This window comes from Spodoptera frugiperda, chromosome 11, assembly GCF_023101765.2.
Source record: "Spodoptera frugiperda isolate SF20-4 chromosome 11, AGI-APGP_CSIRO_Sfru_2.0, whole genome shotgun sequence".
Classification (NCBI taxonomy): Eukaryota; Metazoa; Arthropoda; class Insecta; order Lepidoptera; family Noctuidae; genus Spodoptera; species Spodoptera frugiperda.
Window position 1 is genome coordinate 3,305,357 of NC_064222.1, and position 9,593 is coordinate 3,314,949.

The 9,593-nt window shown below is 33.8% G+C and overlaps 1 protein-coding gene across 2 annotated transcripts in view; it reads left to right on the forward strand.

Annotated features, from left to right (window-relative positions):
- The window catches only part of LOC118274661 (flotillin-2), a 287,597-nt gene that overhangs the window by 157,513 nt on the left and 120,491 nt on the right, over positions 1 to 9,593 (forward strand). The gene's annotated exons all lie outside the window — the stretch shown is intronic.

The window sequence follows — 9,593 nt, forward strand, 5'->3', positions numbered from 1 at the left end:
ATATTTCCGTTATTTTGGTGAAATCTTAGGTGTTGATGGTTAACACCATCTCTATATTTTTTAAAGATTTTGTAGTCCATGCGTGGCGCTAACTACTTACCATCAAGTGATCTGCTCGTTTGGCTCCTGTCCCATACAAACCTATAAAGGATGTATTATTTCTTTACTATATTTTGGCTTATTGATGTATCTATAAGTAGTTGCTAAACTGTCGCCACAAATATTCGCAGTAGCTCTAATATCTCATATTATTTCAATAAATAAAATATAAAAAAAAGTAGGGTGATGTCGAGAAAATTTTACGACCGAACGTTTTAATAAGTTTTTTTATCATAAATATTTATATAACATCTGCATAAATTTGCGATCACGATTTTATAATACCAGGCAATATTTGTTGGGCGGAAATGAAAATTTGGTTTAGTTTTTTATAAATCTAACACGGAGTTAAACGTGAGGTTAGAAACATAAATCGCAGAATATCGATTAACACACATTGGCAAAAAAGAAAAATGACCTAATGGTTTTATCTAAATTGTCTTTTTCTTTAAACGTCCCACGTGTTTGTTTGCAAATCCTAGTGTGAGGTAACGTATTTTAAAGAAAGAAAAGAATTATCTTCAAGTGCAACCACAGGGCATTCTAAGTAAGATCAAAAGACGGAAACATTACTCCGATGTAATGTTCAATGTCCAAACGGCTTTTCTCAAATGCTTGAGACATGTCGCTTAAAGCGTTTTCACTTTCGCTTGCAGAAAGCGTGCGGCTTATTGTTCAATGAAAATATAGCCGTGTTAGGTTAGTTATTTTTATACAATTAGGTACCATTCTGATTAATTTTTAAGGTTGAATGTGTGTGTAAATTGGGATAGAGGTGTTTGCTGGATAAATAATGCCATTTTTTATTCAAAAAAGTAAGTACAGTCGAGTCTTATTGACTGGAAATATCAAAATATGGTACGAAATTTGAATTTGCCTTAAAATATCTGTACTGACCTCTGCAAGTTCTAAGATCTTTCTGTCTCTTTCTCTCTGTAACTACGAATTGTGTAGAGTTATATATCAACGAGTTATTTGGTTACGTACGTACGTGATTTTTTCGTTCGAATTACCAAGTGTATAAAAATGCATTGATTTATTTAGAAATATTAAGAGATTTTCTAGAGACCTCGTTATAACTTTGATTTACAGAGAGTATTCGAATTATCGAAAGTTTGAATTAACAAGAGTCGACAGTATAAATAAATTCGTGAATACAAAAATACAGTTTGGGCTTTTTTTGCACCTTTCTTATAACTTTGGAGTCAAAAATGTTGCCAGGCGTTAGACTCAAAACTTCTCATCTTAATATCTGGATATTTTTTTCTAGAATTATTTTTATCTAAAATCAAGTTTGAATCAATAGTTATGTTACCTAGTTTAGTAAGACATCGACAAGATGACATTTAAAAAGACATTGAATTTAAAGTTAGTTTATTTTTATTTTGCTCTTTCGACAAAAGTCATGGCTATATATTCTATTTATTCATTTTAATAGAGTACTGTAAGTCAATAACTTGTTATTTAGTGAAATAGTGTCAAATATGTATAATGTGGTTTAGTTTTCATCTGCATTAATAAAAATACTATTCTTACACACGGTAGTTAAATAATATCAATTTTGGTACTGATAGTTTATCTACTACAGTCTAGTCTTCTAAGTAACTGTACCAAACATAGATAAAGTTTAAAAATCCATTCAAAAAAAAAGTGGGACGAGTTGACCACTAAAAACTTAATTTATTTTTAATTTCCCCAACTCGTCCCAAATGGGCCGTAGGCATGTGGTCCGAATTGACTACTTACTCGTTGTAATAAATGAATCTACTCATTTGCAACTAATCGCATTCAGAATTAACGCACAATTTAACTTTACTAACGTCTATTTTTCTTGGAGGGCTGGGCAGAGATGAACTTTACAACGTTCTATAAGTCCCATGTGAGAAGCTCCGCAACGCAAACTTTGTCTTGCTAGCGAAGTTTGAAATAAAAATGTATAAAACCATGTTTGATTCGCGACTGCGTGTTTGCAATCAAAATGTCCATAGACATCCAACCACAAACACTAAACCAAATAAATATTAACCAACACTCAATTAATTATGTAACAGCAAAAATATACGCATATTTTTCTGTAACATTTTTACTAATGCAGATTATTGTTTTATTCATACTGTACTAATAATAATAATTACATATTAATAGCAGTTTCTGTTTCTGTAACACTATATAACAAGTAAGATAACATATTACATAGTTCTTAGTGTTTATGTAAATCATGATAAGAACTAAAAAACTAAGGTGTTACATGGAAAATGTTAATTATTCACTGGCACTGAAGCGAACCATTGTGTGTAAGTTAATAGTTGTGACATGGTCCAATACTAAATGTCTCTTTTTGTTCTATTGGGTCCACATTATAGACCGGGCTCAGTTTGGCTTTATAGAGTAGACTTACGTTAAGCTGTAGACTTTGTGGCTGATATGGTGATGATTTTTCATGAAATCTGCGTTTTTTTACTGGTAGGTATAAGCCGATAAACGACCAGACGGATCACTGATAAAATTAGCAATCATCGCCGTCCATGGACACCCGAAACAACAGAGATGTTAAAAGTGTGTTTCCAGCCTTTTAGGGTTTAGAATTTAAGGGTTGTTGGAAATTCGGGGATTGGAAAGATTAGGAAAGGGGGTAATTGGGCTTCTCTGTAACATCACTCACGCAACGAAACACAACGCAAGCGTTGTTTCACGTCGGTTTTCAGTGTGGCCGTGGTATATCACCGGTCGAGCTGTCCCATTCAATGGTGTTGCGTGTGTTCATGCGTGGCGCCCATCACTTATTATTGGGTGCTCAAAGTCTGCTCGTTTCCCAGCCAATCCCATAAAAATACATTCGGAAAATTTTACTCAAATATTTAGTAAATCATTGAGTGTTATGCATATACAAATAATTATTTGATAAATTGTGACTTTTAACCTTTAAAGGTTGATTTTGTTTACCTATTTATCCCGCTTTCCATTTGACAATATCTTCCAATTGATCAATTATTAATGACTTGATATGATTTATGATAATAACATCGATAATTTAATATTATTTCTGGTTTTCTAAAAATATTTACTTCGGACAGACAAATAAAAGACCAGTAGTCAAACTGTAGATTATATTTTTGTATGTTTTCAAAATAATTAATCAAATTGTTCTTTATTTTCAGGTACGGTACACATGATGAATTATCTCGAGGTAAATTCGTCTAATAAATTATAAGGCGGCTCGTCGATGCGCCGGCGCAGATCTAGCCGCGACTGAGTGAAAGTAAAACTCGGCCGTTTACCGGCACCAACAGAAATTCACTTAAGAGTGGCAACCCCAGAGGTGATAGAGGAAGGTAGTAAAGCAGAAGTACTGCCTATGCGCAGGATACAGTGCTGTTTATGTTCTTAATTATTTAACTACGTGTTTAAAAATATCTTCGTATAAGATCGGCTTCAGCGTCAGCAAATTAACTCTGATGTGACATGGTGTGTGTGTGTATGAAATGGACTGTTCTGCATACTTGGCAATGCTTTGTCAATAGTTTGCTATGAGGTAACGAACGTAGTAAGACCATACATTGATTGACGATGCATTTAGGGTCGTGTGACTTAAATACCATTAAGTAACATCGTTCTTTTCTATATCAAATCATCATTATCAACAGCCGACGACAGTCTCTGACTGGATTATGAACTTCTCTACTAACAAGGGTATTAATAATATCTACACTTAGATATCGCATTTTAAGACTTTTTTTGTAAATAGGAGAGAAACAATTAAACGAATCATCTGATGGTAAGCGATTAGCGCCAGATATTTAGTCACTTGACACACACGGAAAGAGCAGGAGTCTCGACGATTTTTTGTATTTATAACCTGAGTGTGTTCAAGGCTCGGATGAATAAGTTGCTTATGGGCAGACGTGTACTATCGTAGGTCGCATCATCACTCACCACCAGGCGAGATAGCGGCCAAACGTTGACCCATTAAATATAAAACAAACATATTCTTCTCTTCCGTTAGAACTCCGCAAAGTTGCACCAAGTTTACCTTCTCACTCCTAGTTTATTACACCCACTACAGGGTGTCCGTTTACTATGTATACTCTAGAGATCTGTCACGCTGTGAACACTTCCCAATACCTCAGCCTTATTAATATACCGATTTTATCTAGCGTTTGTATTTATGTAAGTATATTTAACTTTAACGAGTTTGCTAGTTTGCCTTTTATAATCAACTAGCTTTAGCCCACTGCTTTGTCTGCGAATTAGTAACTTGGTTAATATTTTATAATAACTATCGTTTTACTCACGTACTTTAATGGAGAAAAGCTCTACTAGTTTTGAGTAACAGAGACACAGGGACTCATCATCATGCTCACCAGCCTACCCAGTAGGCTGTCCGACATCGCCGCGTAATTAACTTGGTTGGTTTATGGACAACTGAAGTGATCAGTAAGTCACCCCCTGTAGGCTAAGGTGCAATCAGCGACACCACACATACAAGACACAAGTGTAGCTTGCACGTCAAAGAGCTTCTTTAATACCGAGATTTTTTCTTGCTGTTGTGATCAGTCTCCATTACATGACAAAGGGAAAAACTATTCTTTATTTCATTCTTCTTTTTTAAGAATGATTTTAGAAATAAAACTATTTTATATATTTTCATGGTATCCATATCTCCGTTAATCGGAATCGGTTCGAAATACTAGGAATATAATGAACGAACTGTAGCGTATACAGACCGAAAAATTTAGTTCATTTGGTACAATCGCAGTATAACTGTGTATTAACATAAATATGTCTTCATAGGCCTGTCTTCATGTTAGTTTATCAAACTGGAAAGTTCCGCCATTTTGTGATATTATCTCACATTTATTATAATCACATGGCCTATCAATTTATGCCTCTAATTGAGATGATTCAGTGGTCCACAGTATCACAATATTTAACTAATGGTTACATAACATTGGCAGGGCGTGTTATTTGCATGTTTTGATTAAATAATATAATTGTTTCATTTTGTTTTATTATGCCAATTTATTTGGGAATTTGGGGTTTAGGAGTGGAAGTAACATATATTATAATAAACACACCGGCGGTATTCTGTAATACTCGAAGGTTTGAAAGTCGTATGACTTTCAAACCTTCAAGAAAAGAGCGTATTCCTTTTTAAAAGGCCGGCAACGCACCTCTGAATCCTCTGGTGTTGTGGGTATCCATGGGCGGCGGTAATTGCTTCTAGTATATAGATAAATCCCGTGATTAATACTTGATACCAGTAAACAATTTATTGTTGATTCCGGATCTTGTAAAATATTTGAATTAGATAAAATGTCGAAGTAGTTTAAACGTATATTTTATTCAACAACTTGTTTGTCTTTATTTTTAAAAATGTTTCCAAGGATAAATAAAAATAGATCAGATTACTACTTAAATAATAGCACTGACAGTAAATGTAAGTAAAATTGAATGACGAATTTTGTATTTAGAAAAGAAGTATACAAGTCAAGATTTTATTAGTACTAGTCTTACACTCACGTGGAATTAAGTACAAAGTCAAATTAAATTATTTATATAGTATAATAGTTTTTCAGTCCGTCCATCAGTTAAAATAGGGGTTCGCTCCAAAGTATAGCTTCGAATGGAGAAGAAAAAACGTACCTATAGTAACTTATTATTTCTATCTCTCGCTATAGTTCCGATCCTATTAATTACAGAACCGATTTAATGCAAAGAAACAAACAATCAAACCAGCAGATTATTTTTATGTAGTATAATAAAACAAAGCTTAGCGATTGAAGATGCATTCAGTAGGCCAAATTACCGCATAATCAGTGGCCATGTCCGGTACAAATATTTGCAAATAATAACAATGTTGTTAAATTATGCATTGATTGCTCTCTATAGTGATATAAAATCCGGTTTATTGATTTGTTTTTAATAGGCTTTGATTTATTATCTAATCTTTATTAGGCTTTAATTTAGTGCGGAGTTACGTAATTTAATTTATCTATACTGGTATTGTAAAGAGGAATGGTTTGTTTGTTGGTTTGTATTAGGTAGGCTTCAAAACTACTGGATTAATTTAGATAATTCTATCTTCACTGAAACACAATGAGATTTAAAAAAACACTGAATCTGAGCTTCATCCCCTTTTACTACAAGATCGGGGATAGATTCCAGTTTCTTGCTAGTGTTCTGACAATGTGTGCTCTTTCTTTACTCCCAAAACTACTTCAACATCCTAGTGGTCACCGAGAAAAGGTGGCAGTGGTCTGTCATAATGGTATTAACGTAGACAGACCTCTTCTTTGACTTCCACATTGGTCAGTTTTAATCACACCGCGCTTCCCTGTGACCTTTATATCTTGGTTATAAAGTTATACATACTTTACTTAATTACCTATTTCGCAACAAGCTAACTCGTATAGGTATTATATAAAAACTCCGTACAGTTTACCATGACTTTATGTTCTTCTGAGGTTCTTTGTTTTCGTAACGTGTAAAACAAAAGGATGTCATTTTAGTTGCCAAAACAAGTATTATAGGTACTTGTTTCTTGGGCTTGTTTCTAGAGCACGCCCATCAAGTTTTTCCTCTTAATGTAAGGCCCAGTAACCTATTTGGGTCCACAGTAACTTCCTACACGACCTTAGGTCAAGCCCTGGTCAAGCCATTTGTATACCCACAATACAACATCATTGTTACTTAAAGATCATTTCCGATTTGACTTGCAAGTTTTTTGTGACCACTGTAAGTGTGGAGTTGGGACATTTTTCTTGCGGCAATTTACTTTTAAACAATGTTTATAAAGATATTTCTTTAATAATTAGTAGTTGCTAACGATAACGATTTTGATATGACGATTGATTTTGAAAATAGGCACTTGAAATCTAAAAAATACATAATTCTTTGGTTAAACAAGCAGCATTTTTGGTCTTATTCAAGTGTAAACTTTGGGCTACTGTATATAGCCTTTCATTAACTGAAACTGATATCTTTAAGCTCTTCAACTACCAACCTTAACTACAATAAAGATAAAGGAATAAAATGTATTGCAGTGTATGGACCTTCCTACTAAGGAAATAAATGTATTTTTTGCTCAAGTCCCAACTTTAGCAAGTCACACCGCTAAGTAGTTGATGTGTAAGTGTGATCCCGTACGTAACGGGTATCAGCGCGGTTGTGCAACCGTCCTCGTAACATTACCGGACTCACACCACAGCTCACACGATGACAGCGCACAATACTGCCTCATTGTTGTTGTTTGCATTGTGCGTGTTACGTCACCCAGTGGCCGCCAATATGGCCGCTCGCGCCAATTTGTTGCATCGCTTTTGAATTGTCTATGGTTTCTGTTTTGAATAGTTTTGAATAAAGGTCTTTTTAGGAGAGTTGGGTACTTATCTGATTAGCTTTGTTTGAGTTCCTGATTGATGTAAAGTTAGAGCTTTTCAAATGGTATACGACTGTTTTGTACTTCATCCGATTGACTCCTAAAAATAATTCAGACGTTTTGTGTAATGACACGACAGCTTGCAAATTATTATTTTTTGTAATTTGTTACCTAACCCAAATAAAAGCTACTGAGCTCTTGTCCTGACTTTTTAAATTGATATCTTTTTGTTAAGTCTTGTTGTATTCTTTGTACACTGAACTCTAAAATTAATCAATAGCGTATCGCAAAGTAAATATTCATAAAACAAATGAATAACTCATAATCGTCTCTCATTAGAGAAGATGTTGTACTACATTACATAAGCTACACAAACACTGGTTTTGTGCGAGCCTCCAACAACGCAGCCATTTTGGAAAAGATAATCTCGCGTCTTGTTAACTATTGTTTGTGTTTAGTTTCTAATTAATTTCCACCGCTTCCTTGGTAGCTGGAAATTATGAAACTGAGTAAAGAAAATAGAGCCCTTAGTTGGAACATATTACTGTATAAAATTGTAAACCACACTATGGATGCATTAAAGTGATTTGATTTGAATAGGTATCTGGTATTTTGTCGACGATTGACTCCAGATTTGGTGTAATTAGTATTACATATCATCATCTTGCTTTTGATTTCAAAATTCCCAATTCGAGGGTTGTAATAGTGTAGGATTGAAACGATAAAGTGGCCACAAAGACTTAAGAGTCATAGGAGACGTATTAGTGTCATAAAATTATGTAAGTGACATTTTGCCATTATTGTAGATAATAAATTAAGGATTTGCTATGAAACCGATACACGATAACACTGTTTTGCCAAGTTAAGCATAAAATGAGGTTCATGACGTCATCCGAATTTTAACTAACTAGTCTAGACATCGAGATAACTGCTTATTCTAGGCCATAAAGCATCTAGATTGCTTTCCAGTTATGTTAACTATTATACATATTTTAGTAACAAATAAAAATCTAAATTGCCCAATGCTTGCAATATTGGAAGAATTTCGTTAAAGGAATATGGCCATTCCCATCTTCGGTTGACTCACGGACTAAGTCATCAGAACTACTGCCCAAGATGTTGCAGTCTCAATTCACGTAGGGCCTGATACTTGTTTGTTTTATAAAAATAAAAAATATATCGGGTTCGTTATACCCTATTTTGTGTAAGTATAGGTAATTACTACAGTTCCTTAGTATTTAATAGCTCTTATCTAGTTATTTTAAAGACGTGTAAAAGCGTTATCTTGTAACGTATTTGCAAAAATAGATATCATTTATCATTTAAGTATTGAAGAAAGGGGTATGTTCCGAGGTATTCAGGCCATCACAACATCAGTTCGACACACAATTGAAGTAATTGTAAATGAGCAACGGAATTGGGTTTCTGATCTCATGTTGCGGAATTACATTGGCCGACCAGATGTGCTCTGCTTAATATGCTAATTCCTACATTTTTATTGCCCTGGTTAATTAGACTGAATTACCTATGTGTACATACTTTTATTAATATCATTAGCGTGCGTTGCAATAATTGCTAATTTGAATAAATAGAAATATTACTTAAAGAAGAAAATTGACGGTTTCAATAACAGTGAAGGGTGGAATGTTTGTTTGTTTATATTTCTCAGTAAATAATTTTCGTTGATTAATTCGATTACATTAAATTTACTGGTAGCGCTATTTCTTGTATGATTTTTATAATAACTTTACTTTCATGATAACAGTGCCATCTATACTGTACTAACAGCACTATTCCTACAGTCTGGTGCCTGATATTGCACTTACTTGTTGAGAGCCATACAAGTTCCACTTTCAAGTTATACAAGTGGGTAATGTAAACTATATGTTTTATAAAGCTGTCGGTAGATGGCGTTATTAACATCAAAATTTAACTGATTATTTAGTAATAATAGGAGCGATGAATCAATTTGTATTTCTATATTAGTGAAATAAAAATAACTATATATAAATATATCTAAGATACTTATGTATTTAATAAAATAAGATAATTAATGATAAGGTAGAAATAAACATCCGGGGTTGCGGACAACTTAACAGGTCTAGCTCCGGCTTCG